This window comes from Camelus dromedarius, chromosome 36, assembly GCF_036321535.1.
Source record: "Camelus dromedarius isolate mCamDro1 chromosome 36, mCamDro1.pat, whole genome shotgun sequence".
Lineage (NCBI taxonomy): Eukaryota > Metazoa > Chordata > Mammalia > Artiodactyla > Camelidae > Camelus > Camelus dromedarius.
This window is the reverse complement of record NC_087471.1, coordinates 1,041,336-1,067,008: the sequence shown is the minus strand read 5'-3', so window position 1 is coordinate 1,067,008 and position 25,673 is coordinate 1,041,336. Positions and strand designations below refer to the sequence as shown.

The following is a 25,673-nucleotide window of genomic DNA, read 5'->3' as shown; positions in this document are numbered from 1 at the left end:
GCGTGGCATTTACAGCCTGTGAAAGGCAACGTAGGTGCTTCAATTTTCTGTCTGAGCTAAGAACGTTTGTGGTTGAAGAGGAAAGGGCTACGGACGGGAAGGCTCTTTATTAAATGATGTTAGCGGGAGAGAACACTGTGCGGCTCTCAGAATTTAATCCTGCTTGGGTCTCGCCAATCACTTCGTGTAGGTCACCACGGGCATCAGAGAAAAGAGCGATTTTTCTGAACTGGACATTATTTGCAAAGAATCCCAACACAGCATTGCGTACCAAAACCCTGTCCATGTGAAGTCTGGAGGGAGCACATTTATTTCCCTTTTTGGGGGCTATTCAACTTTCAGAGAGCTCTCAGAATGTGACAGTTTGAACAGATTGTGGCAACAGATGGGAAAAATCACCATCTGATTTTGACATGATGCAGGGAAATAGAATTTGATGAACAATAATTAGGGAAGCCACATACAGCCAGGGAAGGCCAGCTTTAAACAGCCAGTTCACTGGAAGTCGGGAAGGGCTTCCGCGTAGAATGGGGGAGAAACCCGAAAGCAGGCGTGGAAATGAATTCCAAAGTAGAACAGGGCTGTTTCAAAGGCTCACCGTCTTTCTAGGAGACTGTGTGCTAATTTACAACCTTTCACACCTGGCGACTTCTAAGGTTCTCAGAAAATCTCTGAGCTAAACGTATTAACTGTTTCTGTAAAGTTTAAAACCTGCCAGAGGAGGCCCAGCCTGCCTCGGGGTTACGCAGTGGGAGGGGGCACAGAAGGGGGCGTCTGCACTGGCAACGTTTTTGACCTTTAGGTGAGTATTTGCTGTTATTTTCCATGCTTTTTGTACGCTTGAACTATGCCACGGTGGAATTTAAACGTTTGAATTGGAGTTTATCCTAGGGCACATGCTCAGCTGAAACCAACTGTGTCATTAGGGGTCATTAAGTGTCTACACTGAGATGATCGTCCTGGTGACATGAATGAACGAATGCACGGAGCCTCCTGACTTACAGACCCTCAGGAAAACCCTTTGCTTGAGTGTTCGTGGCTCCAGAACGTGACTAGAGCCCAGAGGAGGATGCCCCCGCTCAGTGTTGTGAGCGGGTGGGTGGGGCGCGGGGGGAGGTGATGCTCCCCCGGACTTGCAGGAGCAGGGAGCCCGAGACTCGTGTTCTCAAAGCCTGACGGAGGGTTGCAGCCAGATAAACAAAGCCCCAGTTTCACCTGGCAGGGAGATGCCTTGAGTCATTAAGTGGAATTAGGTGCACTTAATTTTATTACAAACACAACAGGCGTGAGACCATCCATATTATATGTAAAGAAGAACACGGGGAAACCAAAAACGTAAACAGAAGTGTCTCTGTAAAAATGAGTTTAAACTTTCTAGGTGGCCAAGTTGCTCTGGTGGGCACCTGGGGGCCGGTGTGGGGGCCCGGCGGGAAGGCAGAAGCTCGAGGGCTGGTGCGGCTGAGGGTCCGAGGGAGGCTGCCGTCTCTGGAGTCTGGGGAGGCGCCGGGAATGGGAAGGACAGAGGGCTGCAAAGGGGGAGAGTGTGGACAAGCTGGAACCCAGGGGTGGACTGGTCCCCATCCTGCCCGTTCTGCCGCCAAGCTCCAGCCTCGGCAACGTGGTTCATCTCTGAGAAAATCGTGCACCCAGCCCAGGGGATGGAGAAAAGTGAGGGAGGGTCCTGCTGATGCTGGAGCAGCTCCCCAGGCAGCCACGCCAGCCAGGACGTGTGAGCGGCTGCAGCAGCATCTGGTAGGCCCTGTCCCCGTCCCCTTCAGTATACGGTGCCTCTGTGTCTCCTTCCTCCTTCCAAACAGGGTGGCCCATGCTAACCCTGCCCAGCGTGGGGACTCCATAGCCAACCGTCACGTCACCCGGGCCCCAGCGGTGGAGCTCAGCCTAGGAGCCACTCCCCAGGCTCGTGCCACACCCACGGCCCTCCACCCACACGGTGTCCCCACACACAGTTAGCTCCAGGAGCCTTTCCCTCTGGGTCAAAGAGACCTACACGCTGAAAGGCAGAGGAACGTCAAGCCAGACGCCTGCCTCAGTCACCGGTCTCCATCTGCACAGATGGACAGACAACCCAGAACCACCAGGCACTTGGGATAACCCACAGTGACGAGAGGGAGGGGCTGGCTGACCCCGGAGAAACCCTGACAACTCAAGGAGTGGGAGAGAGTTCATAGGGCACTCCTTTTCCCAGACGTGGGAGAAGGTATTGAAATTGTAAAAAAAAAGGAACAAGCTGAGATGGAAATAAGCATTTAGGAGACGTGTAGTGGTGTCTGCAGTTGGAAATGCCTGTTTCAAAATGAGACGGATTAATGGCTGGAGACTCAGATGAATGGATGGGAGGACGCAAGAGTGGTACCATGCCGGTGGTAGAATCCACGGTAGGTGTTCATGTGTTTGCTGTGCTGGCAACCTTGACGTCTGTTTGGAAGTTTTCGTAAGAAAATGTTAGGGAAGAAACAGATGAACGACCGGGAGACAGGGAGAAGACGTGACAATAGTTGAAAGATGTCAATAGCATTCTGGGAGCTGGAAAACAGATGGATGAGTGGTACCGACTGAGGAGGTCAGGAATGAACACTGCTTGGCCACAGAACCCAGGAAAGTCTCAGGAGTGAGAGAACTTTGAATGAGGCAGTGACCAATATCTAGAGAATTGGGCAAAAATCTTAGAAGCATGAGACTCCGGCGTCCACTCCCATTCTGTTACCTTCTGTCCTCAGAGATGCCAGGGACAGGGGATGGCAGGGGCACAGAAGAGGACGCTGACCACGGGGGCGGAGAAGCCCTGCGGCCCTGCCCTGCCCCGGCCGGAGGACGGGCAGCGGGCGCAGCCTCATCCTGACCAGGCAGGGGATCGGAGGCCTCTTTCCCCGGGACGTGAACAGCCAAAGAGAAGAGATTTATTAGTCTAGAAGCCGGGGTCCCGGGCCGTGTGCGGTGCCGGCGCAAACACTGCACAGTGAGGTCCTCAACAGGCAGTGAGGGACCCAGCGGTTCACGCGTGGCTCTGAGCCCAGGGTCACCATGAGGGAATCCTTGGAGCAGAAAGAAGTCAGCAAACAGCTCAGCCCCCCAAGGAAAAGGAACTCGGAGGAAATACAGAAAAGCTCACAGCGTTCAAAGACTCCCCCAGGACTAAAGTTAAGATCCTCAGAGAAAAGATACTAGTGTACCCACAAAATACCAACAATCTACTATAAGGAATGAACGCTCAAGAGTAAGAAAGAGCTCTTGAAGTTAAAATTCGGATTGCCAAAGTGAAAAGGCAACAGAAGGGCTCGAAGAAGAAGTGGAGAGACTAAAAGTAAACCAAAAGGCAAAAGGGTGGGTAATAGAAGAGTTTTTAACCAAAATCATGGCGCAATTCCTGAGGCAAAATACGAGAGTAAGTGCAACATTTAGAAGGAGGTTCTAGTGAGAAGTAGCTTCAACAGAAGGCGTGCTACGATCCAGACCTGCATCTATTTATGCTTTAAAATTACGATGCAAACAAATTAAATAGAATAAACAAAATAGGAAGTGACAGCCCCCCTTCTTCCCCCACTTTCCAGCACAATCGATCTTAGCACTTTGCTGCTAAGCACGTTAGAGAATCAATCCACCAAGACTAATGTCGGACTAACGGGAGTCACAGAGAGCAAAGTCAGAGGAGAGGAGATCAGCAAAGAAGCAGTTCGTGGCGTTTTCCTAGAGCGAAAACCACACGGAAAACCCCCACGTCCTAGAGCGAAAACCACACGGAAAACCCCCACGTCTCATGCACGGCGTGGGAGCTCAGAGAACCAGGGACAAAGAGGAGAGTTCAGTCGGTTCCAGAGAGAAAGGCCACGGCAGAGCTCTGAGAGTCAGGACGGCCGTCGTCCACAACACCAGACACGACCGTAGGAGGAGCTGCATCTTTCAGACACCTGTGAGTGAAAAATACTGCAGCCATGTCGGTAAACAGGGGATGTTGTGGCCCTCCAGCCACCACCCGCCACCGCCACCCCTGACGTGAGCAGGGGAACTCAGGGCACAGACGAGCAGGCAGCCTGCCCTCTGCTGCCACCCCCAGCGGTGCCCCCGAGGGGACTCGGGATGGGAAGGAACAGGACCCTGGCCCCAGAGAGCTAAGGTGCTTGTCAAAGGATTGAGTTCAGTGAGCCCAGACCTTGGCACCTTCCTATACATAGAAAAGCACTACATTCTTTAACTTGAGATGCCTGGTTTTCTTTAATAACAGTGATCTTTTGATGTTCCGACTACCTGGTCTTTGTTGTAAAAGCTCCTGTACATCCTGGCTCCTCCCCCACCTCTTTGGAGCAGACCCTCAGAGGAGTCTGAGAGGCTGTCATCCCGGGCTGAGTCCTCAGATATGTTCACCGAATAAAACGTAACTCTCAACTTTTAGGCTGGCATCCCCATCCTCGAATCTGCTCTGACCGTGCATCTCGCCAGGGCCTCAGGATGGGGTGTGTGGGTGCTCCAACAGAAGGAGGGAGCCAGCTAAAAACGCAAGATGTGGGCCTGCCAAACGGGGGAGGTAGTCCAGGAGAGAGGCGGGCTGGGCTGGGACAGGAAGCCGCAGGCCTGCCTCACGTCAGGCATGGGACAGACGGCAGCCGGCTCCGAGAAGCACGTCTCCAGGAGGAAATGGGGTCACAAGAAATGAGCAGCATCGAACTAATGGAACAGAAAATCTGTGTTATGCTGGAGGCGTGTGCTCAGAAGGAAAAAGCATTAGAAATTCTGGTAAAACAAAAGGGAAAAACAGCAGACGGTGTAGTGGTCGGGCTTGGAGGAACGGGTAAAGGGGGAGGGTGGGGTCTGCTTGTCCTGGCCTTGGGGACGCTCCCCTTCAAGGTTGAGTCAGTGGCCCACGATGACATTTCCTCCCCCAGGATGGTTCCATCCATCACTCATTCTGCAGGGAATGACAGCTACAAACTTGTGATCACATTCACGTTCCTTCTGGTTGTTCTGTTTTTTCAATCAACCTACGGAACATTCAGAATGTAAAAAATCACCCCACAGCAAGTGGACGGGGGGAGAAAAAGGTGTAACAGTGGGAGGAGAGGGGTAGGATGTATGAGGGCACTTGCTTCTCATCTCACTCAAATGAAATGGCCTAAAATGAGTCAGAAAAAGACACTCAAGCCCAGTTTTTGACAATAAACATGCAGCCAACAAAAGGAAGAACTCAAAATAGCGCATGTGTTTTTAAATTGAGGAGGGCGCAAGAGAAGCAGGGACAAGTGAGTGCTAAGTCATCTCTCATCCCGAGAAGCCGTTAGCTACTGTCTGATGCTGATGAATCAGGAAACAGAGCTGTAGGACCTTCTGTTAGAGCTACGGAGGTAGTTATGAGAGTCCAAAAACGGCTTCTCTGGGGCTTGTAATAGGAGGCCGGTGGAGAATGGTTTTTTAACTGGACTTCTATGTTGTTGGATTAAACTATCTTTACCTCGTGCCCCTGTTACTTTGATAGTGGTTTACAATGATTTTAAAAAGAAAGGAGTGAAGGCGAGTTCACGTGCCCACTGCACCACGAGGCCAAACAAACTGAAACATCGGAGTTTGGAGCAGAGAAAGGTTTACTGCAGGGCCAAGCAAGGAGGACGGGGTGGCTCATATCCAAGAAAACCCCGAACTCCTTGAGGGGTCTCAGCAAAGCATATTTAAAGCCCAGGTGAGGGAGGGAGGGAGGGGGGTGGCAGGGTACCTGATCAGTTCATGCACAGTTCTCTGATTGGTTGATGATGAGGGAACAGGGGGTCAACACTGTCAACCCCAGGCGCCAGATGGTCTGGGGGCCACATGCTCTTGACCATCAGGTAGTTAATTTCTTCCCTTTGGTGGTGGTTTTCAGAATCTGAAACACTCAGGAAATATACATGAGATACTATTACCTGGCGCTTCAGGAGGAGCTCCCGCAGAGGACACGGGGAGGGGCCTGACCCTGGAATGCCCCACAGGGGCCTGCTCGGTTACAGAAGCAGGGCTGTATATGTGCACATTGAAGGGTGTCCATGAGTGAACTGCAGAATAAAATTTAATTGCACAGTCCCATTTAAAACTAAATAACAAAGCAAGAGAGAGAAATCCACACCAGACCTCTTAGAAGAGTATGTGTATATGTAATAGAAAAGAACAAATATGACTCCATATTAGATCTGTTCCTTTGGCTTTAACCCTCTGCCCTGTCCCCTGTGCTTGGTCCTGCTGGTTCTGCACCTTTTGTAAAAGACTGTTGCCTAGAGCCTGATAAAGACAGGAGAGCCCATTCTCAAGGCTCTGGCTTTTAAGGGTATAACCCTTTTCCATTCATACAAAGCTAAAACTTTGCAGAACAGAAAATAACGTTTGTCTTGTTGGAGGTTTTGCAGGGACACCGTGACCTGACCCACGTGGACAGCTGCAAGACATAGGATTCCGACACCAAGAAATTGGCAACAAACACACCCCCTCCCCTTTTTAGTATAAAAAGAGCCTGAGTTCTGACTCAGGGAAGATGGTTCTCCAGGACATTAGTCTGCCATCCTCTCAGTCTGCCGGCTTTCCGAATGAAGTCTTTATTCCTTGCCCCAACACCTGGTCTCCCGATTTATTGGCCTGTCGTGCGGCGAGCAGAACGTGTTTGGATTCAGTAATGCATAGTTACGTGTTTGTTTGAGGACGAACAAGGCTTGGAAGAAAAAGCACCAAAGTGCTAAGATAGATTGTGCTAGAAAGTGGGAGAAGGAGTGTTGTCACTGCTCATTTTGTTTATTCGATTTAATTTGACTCCTTTTGAGATATCTGCATAATAACTTTAAAGCATAAATGGATGCAGTTCTGCCCTGCAGTGTGCTTTCTTTTGAAACTGGCTTTCACTAGAATCTCCCTCTAAATGTCTCTTTTACTCCTGTATTTTGCCTCAGTAATGGAGATTGGTTAAAACACAATCTTTGCAAACATACTCTCTTTCAGAATGACTTTGGTTCTGTTGAGTAAAACACCAGCTGAGCACTTTGCAGGCAAGCATGAGATGTTGGCGTCGGAGACAGTTGTCCTGTCCCCGGAGGGGAGCGTGTGGGAGCCGGATGGTGGGGGCCAGGAAGGTGGCGGGTTTGATGGTCCCGTAATGCTATACAATAGCCTGATTAGAAAACGGTTTGTATTTCTGCGATAAAAATGAAAAGACTTTTGATTGCTGCTAGCAACTCCAGAGTTCCTAGGAGGTGAAATCTCTCAGTTCAGCATCTTCATAAAACCTTTCAGAACTGGATCACAACAGGTCAGGTATTGCCATCTGTGGGCGTGAGGTGTTTTCATTCAAAGCTAACTATTTCCTCTGTTCTGCTAGGGCAATAAACAGCACGGCGGGCTCAGCGCTCAGTGAGTGCCTCCGTCAGATACGGTGACGGGTCCTGAATGAGAGGAAAAGGCAGGTGCAGAGACTCACGCCAATAGATAATAAGTGAAGCTCGGCGATGCTGCGAGAGGAAGGCTGTCAGTCTCCAGAAGGCCTGAGTCAAGAGCCGTAGACAAAAAACCACGGGTTAGTGCAGTGGGGGCAGGCCTTCCACTTGTCCCTCTGAGGACGCTAATTCTTGGTACCTTCCAAGTCTCTGATTAATCAGAGGGGAGCTGGATCATGAAGTTCCCTGTCCCCAGGGTAGCCAAGGTGGGCAGGAGATTAAGGGGTGGCCTGCAGTTCTTGGGGCAGGCGGCTTACCCACCATGTGGTCCAATCAGTGCCTGGGTTTGCACAGAACCTTCTGACCCGTCTGCGTGCAGAGAGGCAACACAAGGACGTCCCAACGCCAGGGTCTAAATCTGGCCTCAGAAGGGCACAACCATTGAGGAACGAACAAAACCAGCCCGACCCTGTTTCCTGTCTGACAAATGAGGCCAGCACGCCTGCCCTGCGTGCGTGTCTGTTTTGAGGAGCCCCAGCCCGGGGGTGTCAGGGATGCCACTCCACCTGCTGGCAGCCTCTGCCCATCAGTGCAGGTGGGAGGCCGGCCCAACCCCAGGCACGGCCTCCAGGGAGCGTTGAATGTGCCGCCATTGTAACTCCACAACCCCTTTCTTTACTTTTTTGCATTTTGTTGATTTCTGATTGAGGTGTAACTTACAAACATGAGCGCAGAAAGCCTCAGGGCAGAACTCAATGAATTTTGGCATGTGTATATGTTACCGAGCCCAAGCTCATACTTCTCGCCACATGACAGGCCAATAAACTGGGGGACAAGTTGTTGGGGCAAGGAATAGTGACTTTATTCGGAAAGACAGCAGACCGAGAATCTGATGAACTAGTGAACCATCTTCCCTGAGTCAGAATTCAGGCTCATTTTATACTAAAAGGTGAGGAGGTGTGGTTGGTTGTTGTAACTTCTTGGTGTAGGAATCCTTTGTTCTTGCAGATGTCCATGTAGGTCAGGTCACAACTTTCCTGTAAATCTCCACCAAGACAAATGTTATTCTCTGTTCTGCAACTCTTTATCTCTATATGAATGGAAAAGTGGTATAGCCTTAAAGGTCAGAGCCTTGAGAATGGGCTCGCCTGTATATTCCAGGCTAAAGGCAACATTCCTTTACAAAAGGTGCAGAGCGAACAGGGTGAAGCCTAGAAAACAGGGCACAGGGATAAAGCTAAATAAATGCAGATCTAATATGGAGTCAGATTTGTTCTTTTCTGTTAAGTGTATGAGAGTTCCAGTTGCTCTGCAATCTCACCAGCATTTGGTGTCTGAGATTTTAGATATTCCAGTGGCTGAGTCGTGTCCCACCTACCTTTACAACAGCACTAAATACACTAGCGTGTGTGTGGCAATTTCTAACTGTCCACCCATATTTACTCCCACGTTCATAACGTGATGAACGTTCAGCTGGGCATGCAGTCACTCAGTTAGCAACTACGTGTCTGCGCCTTCCTCGTGGCTCCATGTGGCCCCGGGACTGAGTTCTGGTCAACCGTATGGACAGAGGTGCTGCGGGCCACTTCCTGGTCTACAGAATTACACGAGCATCCTCTTCTTCCCTCCAGTCAGACGGGATGACAGAGCTGCCTGCAGTCCTGGTCTGCTTGTCTCCCTCAGCTATGTTACGTAGGAAGGTAATAAACCCCTATCTTGGTGAAACCACTGTGTTTTATATATATATATATTTTTAATGAAGCAGGTCATGCTGCCCCCAAAAGAACGCGCAGTGATTACTCAGTTACCCTCTAACACAACAGGGTGGCGGTGTTTTTGTCTGCTCAGCAGCACCTGTCCGCTGGAGTGTTGCTCCCCCACCAGCCCTGAGGTTCTGTGAGATTATGGACCACGCCCCGCCGAGGACATAGGGGTGCAGCCCCCGGTCTGACCGGTGGTGGTTCCCGGCTCTGTCCAGGGTTGTAAGTCCATGGGATAGGCATGGGACCCAACAGAGCCAACCGAGGCCCTTGCCTGGGACTCGCAGTCTGGCAAGAAAGAGTCTTTGTCACCGTTTTCAACTGAGGCTGCCAGTGACCTTATGGCAGGAGAGTGAAACCAACCCCGGAGCAAAAGCAGAGCCAATCAGAGAAAGGAGAGGAGTCAGCAAGACGAGGAAGGCCACCAGTGGCATCTTCGCCCCCGGATCTCACTGCACCTGCAGCACCTTTTCATGTAAATGAGCCAGAAGTTTGAGCTGAATTTCTGTCTCTTGCAGCCGACAGTCCCATCTCCTTCATTAATGCAATTTACATGTTTAAGGGCGATTGACTTTATATAAGCATTTGTGCTGGGTAGAGGAGACCCGAGGTCCCTTCCCTTTAAAATAGTAAGTTTTAATCTGGGTAGACTTTGAGGGGCCCGTCCAGATGGAATTTACAGAGGAAAAAAAATAATTGTACCCCGTCCCCTCCCCACTAACCTCTAACTGAAATTAAGCATTTTTCCCAAGTATCAGTGCAGGCAACAGAATGCAGTCACGTTGGCCAAATGGGCAACTTGCCCTCAGCATAAATCACAGATATTTGCACATCACATCTCAAAATACTAGGCAGCTTTGTCACGACTTCAGAATTACTAGTTATCAGGCCTGCTGCTAGAGCGTGCAGCTCGGTGTGTGAATCACGAAGCCAACGGATCACATGTTATTTTGATAATTGGATTTCAGGCAAATAGGTTTCCGTTCTAATCCTGTACTTTACTTTATGCGTTTAAAAGCATATTCTGAAAAGAGGTCAAGAGTTCACTAAGCTCTCGAAGCTCAAAACGAAGACCAGGCTAAAAAGAAACACACCAAGAGACCACTGCAGGGGCCCTGGTGCTGGCTGTGATTGAGAGCCAGCAAGGTGACATCACAGTGGGAGGGGGCGCTCGGCTCTGCCCGGGGGTCGGGGGGAGGGAGAAAGGATGCTGGGCTGTACAGGAGGGCGTGGGGGTGGGGCCTCGGGCAGCTGGCGATGTAGGTGGCCTTCGGAGGTCAGGGAGGCTGCAGGTCAATCGAGGACACCAGCTCTGGTTAAAGTTAATGGTCAGCCGGGGCGGCACGCCAGCCTGCTGCTCTGTGTCCCCGATTTCCACTCTCACTGGATCCAATGGGGGTAGTGCTCGGCTGCATTCACCAGCCCCGCTCCCAGGAATATTTACACTCCGGGCACAGGACAAAGGAAGCCTTGATAAACCTCGCTGTTCGTGTAGCAACGTGGAAAGCGCTGGGAAAGAGAGTGTGCGAGCGCTAGATTACAGCCCTTAACCAGAGCGAGTCAGTACTTAGTGGTCTGACAGCTAACATGCTGCGCAGGGCACACAGAACAATGAGGTTGGCTGGCGAGGCCTTCATTTATATGCCGCTTTCAAGGAAAGAGCCCTCCACGGCCTGTGGGGGTCCCAGGATGTCAGTGGCACATGACACTTCCCTCCCCAATGGAAGAGGGTGCTCTGACAAGGAGATGCCTGGTGGAGGCCCACGAGGACCTCTCATCTTAAAGAGGCTGCCAGGAAGTGGGCCTTCTCTGGGGTGGGGGAAGGAAAGTGAGGGGTGGGGCGACAGTCATGCCATCGCAGCCACGGCAGCACTCAGGGCGGTCCCCTGCATCCCAGGGGCGCTTCAGGTCACATTCAAAAGACATTTCCCTGGACCTGGAAGCAAGCGGACAGAAGCTCCCCAGACGTCACCTCAGCCCCCAGGGCCCCCTTCTCTGGGGACCACTGCCCTTCACTTTGCCAGCCCACGTGCTAAGCCCTCGTGTGCCGGCTGGGGCCCCGGGGCTGCACCCTTGGCTGCAGGTGAACAGCACAGACACCAGCTCTTCTAGAAGCCATTTCCTCCCTTGCTCAAACCCTCCCAGTGTGGATGGTCTTTAAAACTGCTCCCCGCCAACCACACACCAGTTCCGCTGCACACGGGGCAGCAGAGGCAGAGAAACGGGCGTGTCTCCTCACGTCTGCTTGGGCCACGGTGCAGCCCCAGCGCAGCCGCACGTCTAAGCTGCCACGCTGAGTTTCTCCTCCCGTGGGACTGAAATATCGTCAAGGCAGTCACCCAGCTCAGCAACATGGACAGGCAGCAACGCGCTGACGGGTGGAGAAAGGATGTAGAGAGACTTCACAAAATGGGACCCGCGTATCCGAACATTTGGCATTTCTGGGGAAGCCAGCAGACAAATGGGTGGAGATGATTGTGTTTGATGTGTTTCAGTTTAGTGTCGGGATGGGGTGGGGAGAGGGTCAGGGGTGACACAGATCACCACCCCCGTGGGAAGGGATAAATCGGGAATTTGAAAACTGCACTTTTTGGGGGGGTGGAAATGTTAGCTGCTTTGATTGTGGTGGTGGTTTCATGGGTGTCTGCATCTATCAAAATCCATTAAATTGTACATCTGAAATGTCTGTAGTTTGCCGCACAGGGACCATACCACAGCAAAAGTGTTAAGGAAAATAAAATAAAATAAAATAATAAAAAAAAATTACATACCATAAAGGAAAAAAAGATTACCATTAACCCCTGTGCAGGGGGGTTCCTTTGGTTCTTCTGACGTACAGGTTTAAAATGTCCCATAATAGCATGTAAAACATTGACAAGAAGAAGAAAAAGACAAACCAGGTCACTTTGTGTGGCCTGGATGAGTGATGGGTGCTGGGTGTTGGGAAAGTGCTGTCATTTCATTGATCGTCCCCTAGTTCCTTTACACAAACGAGGAAGCGGGTGAAGGGAGGGTTACGACTGATTGTCGAAGGTGCTGAAGCCGAAAGCCCCAGCCCCAGGTCGGGGTGCTAAGTGGGTCTCCGCTTTGCCCGGATGCCCTTCGCTCTGCCCTGCGTGCGGTGCACTGCCCGGTACCTCACTAAAGACGGCGTGGCGATGTCTAACAGCTGGGGGACGTTTCAGGGGTCACCCCTGCGGCAGGCCCCCTCCAGCAGGTCCCGCCGTGGCCCCAGAACCTGTCTAGACGCTGGCGCTGTCAGACATGCTCGTCCGGCGGGGGCCGGCTCCGCCGGCAGGCAGGCCTGCCAGAAAGCGCTCACAAGTGGGAGGAAATCTCCTCTTTAATCTAATTTCCACCCATCTGTCCTCGTTCTGCCCTTCATAACCCCACAGGGTAATCCTTCTTGCCGGACAGTTTTGCAAATATTTGGATTCCGCCGTCTTGTCCTCTACACATTGATCTTCCAGGCTGAAGGCGCCCCATGTGTCAACCACCCTCCCACGGCCTGCTGGTGGCTGTCCTTAGACCCCAAGCAAGGGCACCGTGTTCTAGATGTGCCCGGCTGGGGAGGAACGCAGGAGAGTCCCCCTAACTGCAATTCTTGCTCTTCTGGATGCTAAGAATGGTCCCTTCTCAGGGCCTGGGGTGCTGTTGAAACAGCCCTGCCCTGATCTCCTCCCATCGATTGTTAATCCAAATGGGATGGGAAATGCAGATTCACTGACTTCTCCCCCTGGAAGAGAGCTCGGAAAGGTAATCTCCCCCTACCTTCCCTGTAACAGTAGTCAACAGTGAACGCAGGGCACATGGTGCTGCTGGGTGTACCCAGGATCCTCTCTTGGATGCTCAGCAACCCGTGGAGGTAACCTCACCTGGGAAAGGCAGGACAGTGCTCCCCACTGCACCCTGGAAGCATCAGAGCCAAGACTCAGCCCGGAGTCTATTGGATTCCAGACTCCCAGTCAGGATCCCCTCCCACAGAGGCAGAGCGCATGAGCTCCCGCCCACCCCTACCCGCACCCTCTGCACTAACTTTGCCATCTCAGTTTCACTGGCCCTAAGGTCTGGCTCTAGGAGGTCCAGCACGGAAAGGAAGGAGGCCTCGGAAGGGAAGAGAGGCTCTTGGGCCCATTGTTGGTCATTGAAGAACAGCTTTGCTTTTAAACTCTAACTCTGGCTCACAGCAGCTTGTGGGATTCAGGAAAATGGCCTCAGATGCCCTGGGAGGGCACCTGCAGCCTGGGGATCTACGGCCAGGCCTGGTGGGGGAGCACCCTGACTCTGACAAGTGGGGAAATCCTGGCTGGCTCATCGGGAACTGTGCCTGTTTCTCCAGACAGCGTCCAGGCCAGCCACCCTCCCTGGCTTGTCACTTCTTCCTCTACGGCAAAGGGTTTAGAGCAGGCTTCTGAGGGCACCCAGGTCCTCAGACCTGTGGGTTAGTATAAACGCGTGTCACCTGGGGTGTAGAAATGGCGAACACTTAGCAGACAGTTGCTGTGAGGGCAGCAGAAGGCACCTGGCGCCCTCACCCTGAGAAGACAATGGTGGGGGTCTTGTTTTGGAACGTTCTCATCCAAGTCAGATTTGCTCAGAAGCAGAGAAGCAAGTGTGCGGGGAGCCCACATGTTCGTCCACACGTTTGTGCAGGTCACGTGGCCACCAGAGCTGCACCAGGGCCTGGGGGTTCGGAAACCTTGGAGACTTCAAGGGGCCTGGAAAGGGTGAGGTCAGGTCAGGCTCCCAGAAGGGGCACGCTGCCCCACTAGCAGGTGGTGAGAAGGAGGTCGCTGGGCACTTCATCAGACCCGGCGTTGATCCCAGCAGAGGCCTGGCCAAGGCGGGGTGTGGCCTCTGGGGGCGCGGCGGGCAGGAGAGGAAGGCGGGAGGTGGGGAAAGAGGAGCACGGAGGGGAACTGCGGAGGTGGGAGGGAGGTGCGGTGGGAGGCGGCAGGGGCGGGGGGGGGAGGGCAGGAGTGGAGGAAGGTGAAGAAAGGGGAGGGCCAAGGGGCGGGGCGGAGAGGGTGGGGGAGAGAGGAGGGCGGGGAGCCGGGCACGGAGTAGGCGGAGGGCGGGGAGAGGCCGAGGGCGGAGGGAGGAGGCGGGAAGGGGAGGAGGGGAGCGGGGGAGGGGCCTGCGCGCCGCCCCGCGCCCTCCCTCCCGCGCCGGCCTCCGCGCCCTCGCGCTCCGCAGCATCCCCGCGCCGCCGGGCCGCGCCGCCCCTCCGAGCCGGGCCTCCGCCGCCGCCGCCGCCGCCGCCATTCCTGCCCCCGCGCTCGCCTGGCCGGGCGCCGCTGGGGCCGCGCCGCCGGGACGCACCGCACCAGGTAAGAGCCGGCGGGAGGAGGTGGGGAAGCGGGCCGGGCAGGTGCGCGGGGTCGGCGGCGCCCTCCCCGGCCCCGGCTCCGGAGCCCCCGCCCGGCGCCCCGACCCCTGCCGGGACCCCCGGCCCCTCCGGGAGTCCCCTTCCCGGAGCTCCCTGGCTCCTCCCCGGACCCCTCGCGGAGCCCCTCCCTGGCCCCCTCCCCTCCGCGGCGCCCTCCCGGCCCCGGCGCGCAGGTGGCGCGGCGGCGCCGGGGGCCCCGGGCGCGTGTCCCGGGAGCGGGGGCGGCGCGTTCGGCCAGGCCCGCGGCTCCTGCACGCCCGGCCCCCGCCCCACTCCGGCCACTCAGGCCCCGCGCCGGCGCCACGGCTTCTGTTTCTGTCGCGGAGGCCGCGGCCCCCGGGGGCTGGACCCGGAGCCGCGCGCTCAGACAGGTGGGGCAGGTCGGGCCGGCGGTGAGCGCTGCAGGCCTCGGCTTCCTCTAGGGCTCTGGCTGCGGGGTTCCAGAGCAGACACGGAGCGTTAGCAGCCTGAGCTCGGGGCTGCACCTGTTGCAGCCGCCTGGCGAGCTGCAGGAGGCCGAATCCGCTGCGGTGTCGCCAGTGCCAGCGTGGAGAGGGGACTTGGGTCGCGGTGGTCCTCTTCGTTTATTTGATTTCGTGTTGGGAGGTTGGGTGCGTGGGGGTCCGTATAGGCGGGCAGTTCACCGACAATGCGGCCTGTTGTCCGTAGCTGGGCCCTGCTCTCTGGGGCGTCAGCCATGTGAAGTTGTTCTGGTTCTGACTTGGAAACCTCCCCTTGTGTTAAGCACATCCAGGACCTGGGGACTGTGGCCAAGGGGCTGCCCTCCCCCCGGGCACCCCCTCCTTGTGAGTCTGTTCAAGTCCACCAGGCACAACGGAGCGGAAGTTTCCTTTTCAAGAGGTGAAGTGACATCCGTGGCCTGTCATCTTATATCTGCCCCAGGCCTGGGGCCTGCCTTCTGGCCGCCTGGGCGCTGTTCTTTGGGAATGCTTACTGTGTCCCAGAAACAGACTGCCTCGGCCAGCTCTGGGCCCGGGATTCTGGCAGGGATAATGCCCCGATTGTCCCTTGAGCCACTGGTGTCTGTGCACATCGTCTGCAAGAATAAAGCAGGCCTGCTCTGAGTACTCTGGGTACCGGGTCTTACCAGGAGTAAAACCCGCAGGAGAAATGAGGGGACGGTGAGGGACACACTGGGGCCATTCTGTGGCCCGAAGAGGCCAGATCTTCAGAAGTTTAAAAAAACAACGTTTGTAGTGCAACCAGCAGGTAAACCAAATAAAGAAATAAAACCGAATTGCTGGCACGAGATGCAGCTCTGCCCGGGTCCACTCGTGCACTGTGTTCCAGGACCACGAGCTGCCATGGGAGTGGAACCGGCTCCCTGTAGTTGCTGGAAAGTGCAGGCTTGCAGAGAACCCCTCCACTGGTAACGAGGGTGGGGAGGGGCGGGGCTCAGGCAGCCTTCCTCAGGGTCCTGGCAGGTGGCACACCCACCCGGGCTGAGGAGTGGGGTGCAGGCCCATCCTGCACAGCCGCCCAGTGGGTCTGGGGGGCTGGGAGCTGACCTTAATGACATCATTTACTTGCGATCTGTTCCGTGTGGGTTATACAAGGCGGATTTCATCTCATCCGCTTTCCCCACACCAGTCAGGGATGTCTAGGCCAGGCTCGGGAGTGCACGCTGATGTCTGGCTCTGAGTGAGGGGGGAGGACCATCCGCTGGTGCCAGCACATAGCAAAATCAATAATGCATTGCAAAGATCAATGGTTTTCTCATCCATCCTCTGTGCTTGTAGACGGAGCCTGCCTCTTCCACACTGAGCATGGACAGGCCCTGGCCTCCCACCCTTCCCTCTGGGTTCCTTTTCTGCTGGTGGGGGAGGGATGGGTGGGGCCGGGAGGGTGGCCAGAAGCCTCCACCGGACCCCGTGTCTTGTGTGGTGAGCCTGGGACCAGAGCTCCTGGGTTGGCAGTTGGGACCCACGTCCCCCCCCCGCCCCCAACCACCATGCGTCCCCAGTGTCCCTGGGTTAGGACTGAATTGGCTTCCTGATTGTTCCATAATTAACAGCGATTTTCCTCTTCATGCTATGAATTTGTTCAGTTAAAACTTCTGGGAAGGAGATGTGGTAGGAAGTGGCTCCCAGTGCCCCTGCGCCCCCCCATCCCCTGCCCCCAGGCTCTGTCTGGAGTGACAGCAGTGACCAGTTAACCATCCAGGCCTGCAGGGTGGGGTGGAGCTGGCCATGTGAAAATGTACAAATGAATCTGCCATCCGTTTGGCAGCTGAGGGAGCTGCTGGGAGAAAGATGTCTGTCTAGTTTCTGGCGGGGGGCAGTGATTTCTTTCCAGACATTTCTCCATCCCAGAGGCGAGATGGAAGGAAGGTGGCCAAGAAGGAGAAGTGGCAGAGGTGGGAGGTCCTCACCCTCGGTCCTGGGAGTGCCCGGGGCTCAGCAGGTGCAGCTCTGCCTGCACCCCTGGGCCCCGTGGCCGTCTGGGGGCGTCTTGGGGTGTCCCCCGAGAGTGAGGCCTGTCAGGCAGGCCCTGTCGGCCTGCCTGCTGTCGAGAGGAGATGTGGGGAAGTGCAGACTTATCAGTAGAAAGTATCTTCTGACTCGGCCAAATGGAGACAGCGTGCGCGTGGGCCCCGCCTGGAGCTGGGGTGGCGGTCCTTTACAGCACGCCTGTTAAGGTGATCTTTGAGATAAGCAGACTGGCTCATCCCAGTTCCTTGGAGTGGCTCCCCGTCCAGCTCCCTGACCCTTCCTGAGTGCACGGATGTGCGCCTGGCTCTGCTGTACGTGGGCCTGGCGTGACAGCAGCCCCAGATGTGATCCTCCAGTGGGACGGAGTCCCTTACTGGGTCTAAAACCTCAGATGCTGTCCATGAAAGCGAAGACTGCATGCCGTCCCCCGATCGCTTTTGAGTAGCACCCCAAGATTGCAGGCTCTGAACAAAATGCAGTCAATCAGCGTTTGGCCCGAGAATCACTCCTTTCAAAAATTAAGGTGTTTGTGAGACACTTGGACATTTGTTGAGTGGATGATGAATTTAGAGAGTAGTTATATCCTGTAATAACAACATTGTGCTTCTGTTAAAACCACCTTTACCTTCTAGCGATAGGCACTGGGGTGTTTGCAGAGGAAATGATACAGCATTTGAGATCCGTTTCAGATTAGCACGGGCGGGAGGTGGTTGGGGTGTGGAGCGGACAGGATTGTCTGTGGATGGGGGGTTGCTGGCTCCGGGTGAGGGTACCAGAGGGTCCGTTATTCTGTTCTGTCTACTTCTGTGTATTTTTGAAATTCTTTATCATGAAAAGTTAATAATCTAAGAATTGCATTTCCCCCCAAAAACATGCTATAGGATCTTTCACTTCATGAAATAGTTGAGCCTTTAAAAGAAGTGCCCCTATACTCACTGAAAACACTGCTCCTTCGTGTGGAATGTGTGGGATTAGCCCATTTGCTGCAGGTGTAGTGGTGAGGTGTGGAAGCACCTGGAAGGACCCCCGGTGTTTATTGAGCAGATGATTATGGGGTGCCCACCGTGGATGAGTGGAGTAGGCACTGCTCCAGGCTTGGGACACAGATCCGCGCAGAAGTGACTGTCCAGTTAGCGACAGGGGTGGGAGGGACGGTGTGTGTGGGAGGGGGTGTGGGCTTGTGTGCTGGGGGAGGGAGGAGGAAGCGGAACCTGTACCTTCCCCACCCCAGCATGTACTTCTGTGTGGCTTGTTTCCTTTACAATGGGATTGTTTTTGCAATTATCAAAATAATTTTTCGGAAGGGGTCCCCATTAGGGAATAGAATATCCTATTTTAAATATTAAATTTCCAAGTCTAAATTTAAATCGATTCTAAATGGACTCTATTTGTAGAAATTCAAGTTCCCACCCAGCGGAATAACAGACCACGTGGCTTAAATGAGGCACTCGGTGAATCGATGGTCACTGATGCTCTGAACTCGTGCCCTGGGGGCCGTGATAAAGAGCCATTGATATGCTGACCTCGGCAACGGAGGAAACAAGACCCAAACCCTGGAAAGGAAGCAGCGACAGCGCCCCCGTCGAGGGGGCGGGACGCGGAGGCACCGTCCTGGGCCTGGGCCCGAGCGGGGGCGGTGGGTGGGGAAGGTGCTCAGCTCAGACCCACCACGGCCCTGGTCTCAGTGGAGAAGCACATCCCCTCCTGTGGAACCTGGCCCAGAAAGCAAAGCAGAGGCGGTCCAGGGCCCTCGGGGCGGTTCCCCTGCTGGCTGGACGACCGGCCAGGGTGGGCTGCCGCTGGTTCTCAGCAGTGATGCTTCCTCATTTAGTAGAAGGTGTGCTACGTGGCTTTAATCTTCACCAGCGAACAGACATAAAAGTGCTAAGTCCACGAAGTGAGAAGGCGCATGTTGCCTGGAATCCTAGGGTTTTGTTTTTTGTTTTCTGTTTTTCTGTCCTGTTGCAAGAAATTCGAGTTGCCTGAGCACGAGAATATAACCTTCTTTGATCTAGCACTTGGGTGTTTTTGGCTCTGGTGCGTGTTTTGATTTTGTTTGCAAGGATGCTCTGTCCCCCGCCCCACCCCGCGGCCTGCCCTGAACCAAGACCTCAGCTGGACCCCGCTCCGGGAGTTTTGCTTGTAGCTCTTGCTGACTGGAGTTCTCCGTGGCTGTGGGAGGGCACGGCCAGGCCAGCAGCCAGGTGGCTCTTCTCTGGGCCTGGGGTCTTCTCTGCCTGCCCGTGAGCCGCCTGCCAGCAGAACGCGCCGTGAGCACTTGGCCGGTTTTCCATTCAGATCAGACACGTTCCGTGCACCCCAGGCACAGAACCCAGAGGCCCGAGTACAGCTGTGCCGTCCAGGCACCTCGGGAACACAGCAGGCCCGTGTCCTTTGTCGGCCAGGTCCCATCATCCCATCATTTCTTTGGTGGGGGGGGTAATCAGATTTATGTATTTACTTACGTATATGTTTTTTTAACGGAGGTGCTGGGGATTGAACCCAGGACCTCATGCGTGCTAAACGCGTGCTCTACCACCGAGCTGACCCCTCCCCCAGATCGGTCATCTTTCTTGAGGTGAAGGAATTGGATACCCTTTAAAAAAATTTAATTATGGAAAATTTCAAACACATGCACAAGTCAAGAAAGTGGTAAAAATTACCCGCCCCCTCCCCGTACCCATCACCCAGCTCCAACTACTGTCAGCATTTCGCCATTCTTTTTTCACCTGTTCCTCTTGGTTTTTGGAGCATTTAAGCCAATCCCAGACCGCATGTTATTTCACCTGTAAATTTCAGCGCTGATCCTCCTACGTAAAGACTTAGACTTAACGTGGCAGCAGATCCATTATTGCTCCTAAGAAAAGTAGTAATAATTACTTAGCATTATTTCTTAAAGTGTTTGGTTTTCCCCCGTTGTCTCCAGAATGTCTTCTTACAGTTGGTTTATTGAATTCAGTCCATACATTACAAAATCTGGTTGTGTCGGTCCTATACAATTTTTGAGCGGGGCAGGGGGATATTTCTTAATTAAGAGAACATTACTGCTGGGTGGTCAAAGACATTCCTCTCACAGGAGTTGGATACCTTTAAGGCCCCTTTCAACTTGCAATTTGTCCGCTGTTTGGAGTCTCACTGCTTCCCCCTAGCAAGTGTTTCTTGAGCTCCACTTACAGCAAGAAACCGAGAGACAGAAGGTCCTGCCAACTTGGCACTTACAGTCAAGCAGCAGGTGATGGAAGGCCGAGGAGAGGAAGTAAATCAGAATAGGTCATGTGTCAGGGCCATAATGCTGTGGAGAAAGAAAGTGTGGGTCCAGGTGCTCAAGGGAGCCAATGGTTTGGGGGTGTTTGAGGTTTGAAATCAGGTGGCTGGTGGGCTGATGGAGGAGGTGCCCCAGGGGGACGTCCAGGCACACTTTAGCTGGGCCGGAGGCTGGGTGTGGTGAGAGGGGGGAGTGGCCTCACGCAGGTGGTGGGCTCCGGCTGGGTTCTGGGTGGGTTGTGACGATGGAGCTGATGGGATGGTTGGAGCAGTGGAGGAGTCCGGGGTGACCCCGAGACCCTTGGCACAGGCAACCCAAGGGAGGGAGTCGGCAGCACCCCCCGATGGCTGCCGGCGGGCAGAGTGGCTGTGGGGCATTCGGGAGGACGGCTGGCTCTCCAGGCAGCACCGTGAGCTCCACTGCTGTCCCGGTGGAGGTGGCGAGGGGCCGGCCAGGCGAGCGGGGCTGGGGCTTGGGGGAGCGGCCTGGCTGCTGCTGGCACACAGGTGGTATTTTTAAAGCTGTGAGTCAGCACGAGATGTCGGGGGAGCCGGATGGATGGAAGAGAGGAGAGGTCCAAGGTCAAGGGACCAAGAATGAGGTCCATCAGGGCCGGAGAAAGCCAGGGGTGCCTGGGGCAGCTGGGCCATGGGCAGGACGTGCGTGGGGGGGAAGGGCTGCCTGGCCGCGGGGTCCAGTGAGGTGAGGACTGGGAGCTGACCTTGGACATTAACCTTGGCAACACGGGGGTCACTGGTGTCCCGATGGGAGGTGCTGGGGGTGTGGTGGGCCTGGAGTTTGCGAGGGGGGAGAGGGGGAGCTCAGCACAGCAAGAGTGGCCACTATTTTGAGAATTCTGCTGTGAAGAGGGGGCTAAATGGGGGAGGGGCTGGTGGGCATGAGAGGCTGAGAGAAGGCTCGCACGTCAGGCTTCTGTCTGCAGGGAAGGATGGAGTACAAGGGAGTGATGAAGACATTGGGGGTGGCACTTGCTGGAGTCCTTAGTCGGGGCAAGGGGTGGGGGCAGACGGGAGGCCAGCTGTTCCCCCAAAAGCTTCCATTGGCCTGTAAAGTGCACCCCCTCTGCTTGGCCCTGTGGTCCCCAGACAAGGGAGAGGGGCTGGGACATCAGAGTGGTTATGGAAGCTTACCTTTTTTTTTTTTTTAATATTTTTGGAGGGGGGAGGTGATTAGGTTTTATTTTTATTTACTTTTAGAGGGCGTGCTGGGGATTGAACCCAGGACCTCGTGTGTGCTAAGTGTGCGCTCTGCCACTTGAGCTGTCCCCTCCCCCCGCCATGGAAGCTTGCGACAGCAGAGCCTCTGAGCACGGCCGAGGGTGTCCAGGGGCGATGCTCTCAGCCCTCCACCCCGGCCACCAGTGATCTGCCGAGAGTCGATGGTTGTAGATGAGGTCTGTGTCTTCAGAGTCCAGGGCGGAGGCACGCGTTGTGGACTCTGCGTCCGGCTTGTTCCCCTTGGCACAGTGTTCCCGAGACTCCCGGGTGGCGTCGTGTGTCAGTACTTCACATTGCTTATTGCTGAGTCCTGTTTCGTCGAGGGGCTGTGCTGTGGTTTGTTGACCCATTCACCTGTTGGCGGGTGTTCAAATTACTTCCTGTTCGAGGTTATTGGGAAGAAAAGTGCTGTGAGCTGCAACTCAGCCCAGGAGGAAGAACAACCAGGTAGAGCGTGAGTGCACGTACCTGGTAGACGGATGACAAATAAGCACGTGGAAGGGCGCTCAGCACCGTTAGTCACCAGGGGAGCGCGCATCCCAACCACACTGAGCTGCCACTTCCCGCCCGCCAGACCGGCTTCTGTCAAAAAAAATGGAAAATGTTGGTGAGCATGTGGAAAAACTGCAGCTTTCGTATGTTGCTCTGGAGTGTGAAATGGGGCAGCGGCTTTGGAAAACAGTTTAGAGATTCTTCATAAAGTTAAGTAGGGAGTTGTCATACGACCTGGCAATTCACTCTGGATAGATAGACACCCAAGAGAATTGAAAGCAGATAATCAAACAAAAGCTGATCCACGGCCGTCCCTAGCAGCACTGCTCACAATTTGGGAAGCAGCCCAAAAGCCCATCAGTGGATGAGTGAGTAAACAGCCGGGGTCCCTCCAGACGACGGAATATAACTTAGCCAAAAAAGGAGTGAATACTGACCCGCACTGCAGCCTGGATGGCCCTTGGAAACATCCTGCTAAGTGCAGGTGGACAGTGAAGTGCACATATTGTGCGACTCCATTTATGTGAAATGTCCAGAACAGGCAACCCCAGAGACAAAGCAGATTAGAGGTTGCCAGGGCTGAGGGAAGGGAGAGTGCTTAATGTACGTGGGGTTTCCTTCTGGGGCGTTGACGAAGTTCTGACGCTAGAGAGTTGGTGATGACTGCCCGACATCACAGACGTGCTCGGTGTCACTGAATTGGACCCTTTGAAATGGTTAAGATGGTAAATGTTATGCTCTGTGTATTTACCACTATAAAAAGGCTCCGTTCATGTGTATGCAAATCTGAGCGTGGACACGTTTCCATTTCTCTCGTAACTACTTGGAATTGTGGGGTTGTGTGGTAAGTGTATCTTTAACTTTATAAGAAACTGGTAAACTGTTTTCCAAAGCGGCTGTATCGTGTTACATCCCTGCTGCTAACGTGGGAGCCCAGTTATTTCACATCCCTGCCAACACTTGCTGTCATCAGTCTTTTTAATTTTAGCTGCTGGGTGTTGTCTTGCCGGGACATAGATGCTCCGGCTGAGTGTCTTCTGCGTTTGTATGTATTCTTTTAAGTTTTTATTTGCATCCTCTGCCGACTTTTGGATTGGGCTGTTTGCCTCGTATCTGAGTTCTGAGAGCTCTTTACGTGTTCTGGATTCAAGTTCTTGGTCAGATATTTGTATTACAAATGTTTTCTCTTGGTCTGCAGCTCACCTTTTTGTTTTATGAGTGGTGTCTCTCAAAGGGCAGACATTTTTAGTGTTAAGTCCAGTTGTATTGTTTTTAGTAGATTGTGCTTTTTGTGTCCTGTGTGAGAAATCTTTGCCTAGCTCATAGTTATAAAGATTTTTCTTCTATGTTTACTTTGGGAAACATTATGATTTTAAGCTTTTATGTCTCTTACGCATTTCAAGTTACTTTGTAACTGGAAGAAAGCTAACAATTGAGGTACATTGTTTGGAGTGTGGATATCCAGTTGTTCCAGAATCAGCTGTCAAAGGAAGGATCTTCCTCCATTGAATTATTGGCATCCTGTCTGAAAAGGAATTGAGACTCTCTGTGCGGCTTTGCCTCGGGACTCAGTTCTGGTCCGTTATGGCTTGTTCACCATCCACCCTAAAACCACGCTGTCCTCGTGACTCTTGCTTTATCGTGATTCCTGAAGTCTGGTTGTGAGCTTGACAAGCGTGCTTCATTTTCAAACTTGTATTGTCTAGTCTGGATCCTTTGCATTTCTGTATAAATTTAAAATCCACTTGCCAGGTTCTGCGGAAAAGCCCGCTTGGGCCTTGCCTGCGATTGCATTCACTCCTCGGGTCAGCGTGGGGAGTGCTGACGCTGTCGCGATGCTGAGTCTCAGCCTGTGGTCGAGGACTGTCCATCCATCTGTGTTCGCCCTCCTGCATTCCTCCCGGCAGGGCTTTGTGGCCGTCGGTGTAGGTCTCACACGCGTTGTATCGTGTTTATTATGTGTTTTGTAGTTTTGAATGTTATAAATGGATTCTTAAAGGTTTTATTTTCCAATTGTTTATTGCTGCTGTTTGGAAGTACAATTGATTTTTTTTGTATTGTTTGTTTATCCTGTGCCCTTTCTAAATTGACTTATTTGTTTGAGTAGCTTCTTTATAGTCATTTAAGATTTTGCACAAAGATAATACTGACAGTTACAACAAGGGACCATTTTACTCCTGTCTTTCCAATTCAAATGCCTTTTCTTTCTTTTTTCCTTTTGTTCCATTGTCTAGGGTGTTGAGGGCAGCGTTTAACAGAAGAGGTGGCAGTGGACATCCTCACCTGTTCCCAGTCTTAGCAAAAAGAACGCAATGTCTTTTCGTTAAATATGATGTTAGGGGACCCTTTGACGGAGACGCCTTTTTTTGAAGTTGAGGAAGTTTTCAAGTTTGCAGAGTTTTTTGGGTTTTTTTTTTTTTTTATCATGAATGGATGTTGAATTTTGTCTTACGCGTTTTCTGTGTCTGTTGAGATGATCATATGGTTTTTCTCCTTTTTTGATTAATTTTTGAATGTGAATTTGCCTTGCATTCCTGGCACAACCCCCAGTGCTCATGATGTGTTCCTTTTTTGTGTGTATTGCTGAATTCAGTCTGCTACGATTTCGTTAAGGATATTTGTAACTGTGTCGTGAGAGAGTGGACCCTGGTAATACGTCTGCCTGGTGTTTGTATCCAGGTAACGCGGGCCCCACACATGACTTGGGAAGTGTTCCCTCTTGATTTGTTGTTATTTTAAGCATCTGAGTGGGATTGATACTGTTTCTGCCTGAAACACTGGACGGCGTTTATTGGTGAAGTGATCTTGGATTTACTTTCTGGCGGAGCTTTTCTTTATGAATTCAGTTTATTGACATGGGATTACCAAGACTTTCTGTTTCTTCCTGCGTCAGTCCCGGTGATTTGCGTGTCTCAAGGAATCTGCCCGTTTCATCTGAGCCGTCAGTCGTTGGCGTCGAGTCGAGTGTAATATCCCTTGATTATCCTTTAACGTCTCTGGACTTGGGTGGTGTCCCCTCTTTCATTTCTGAGCCTAGGGTTCTTTAAAAAAAAATGAAGCAAAACCAAACCCCAGTGTCTGTCCCCCCACCCGCCTCGTTACGTCGGGATCTCTTGGCATGGGAGGGAGGGTGTGGATCCGTGACTCTGACAGTTGCTCAGGTGGTTCTCGGGCAGCCAGAGCTGAGAGCCTTTGAGGCAGAGGAAGGAGGGACAATCTTCACTCACTGGTGGTCCGGGCAGGCGGAGGAGAGTGCGCGGCCTCGAGTCGGAACGCGGGGTGTGTCTGGGGAACACCGGCCTCGGAGGGGGCTTTGGGTTTGGTGTGGGCCGTGGTTGGGCCTGTAGGTGTGGAGGGTGTTCAGTAAATGCCAGACCTGGGAGTGAGCGAGAAACGGGAAGGAAGGCAGCTGGCCAGGTGACAAGGCCTGGGACGCCTGGCCCCCCGGCTTGGACTTCCTTCTCTGCTGGGTTGTTGTTTATTTTTAAATGAGATTTACTGAGGCAGGGTTTGTGTTCAGCAAAATTCGCCCTGTTTAATGTCCTGTTCTTCGAGTTTGGAAACAGCCGTGTAACCACCAGCAGATCAAGATGTGGAAGGTTTCCAGAACTCAGCACATTTCCTCCTGTCCGTCTAGAGTCAGGTCCTTCCCCCACCCACCCCACCCTCGGCACCCACG

General features: G+C 53.3%; 1 protein-coding gene across 5 annotated transcripts in view; it reads left to right on the top strand.

Annotated features, from left to right (window-relative positions):
• Positions 1-14,398: 14,398 nt before the first annotated feature.
• The window catches only part of SEMA4D (semaphorin 4D), a 109,510-nt gene continuing 98,235 nt past the window's right edge, over positions 14,399-25,673 (top strand). For 2 of the 5 annotated variants that reach the window (XR_010379175.1, XM_064482427.1), the window contains exon 1: positions 14,399-14,487. The gene's annotated coding sequence lies outside the window, so the exon portion shown is untranslated. The remainder of the gene's footprint in view (positions 14,488-25,673) is intronic. The other 3 variants (XR_010379176.1, XM_064482423.1, XM_064482426.1) reach the window with 3 other exon arrangements.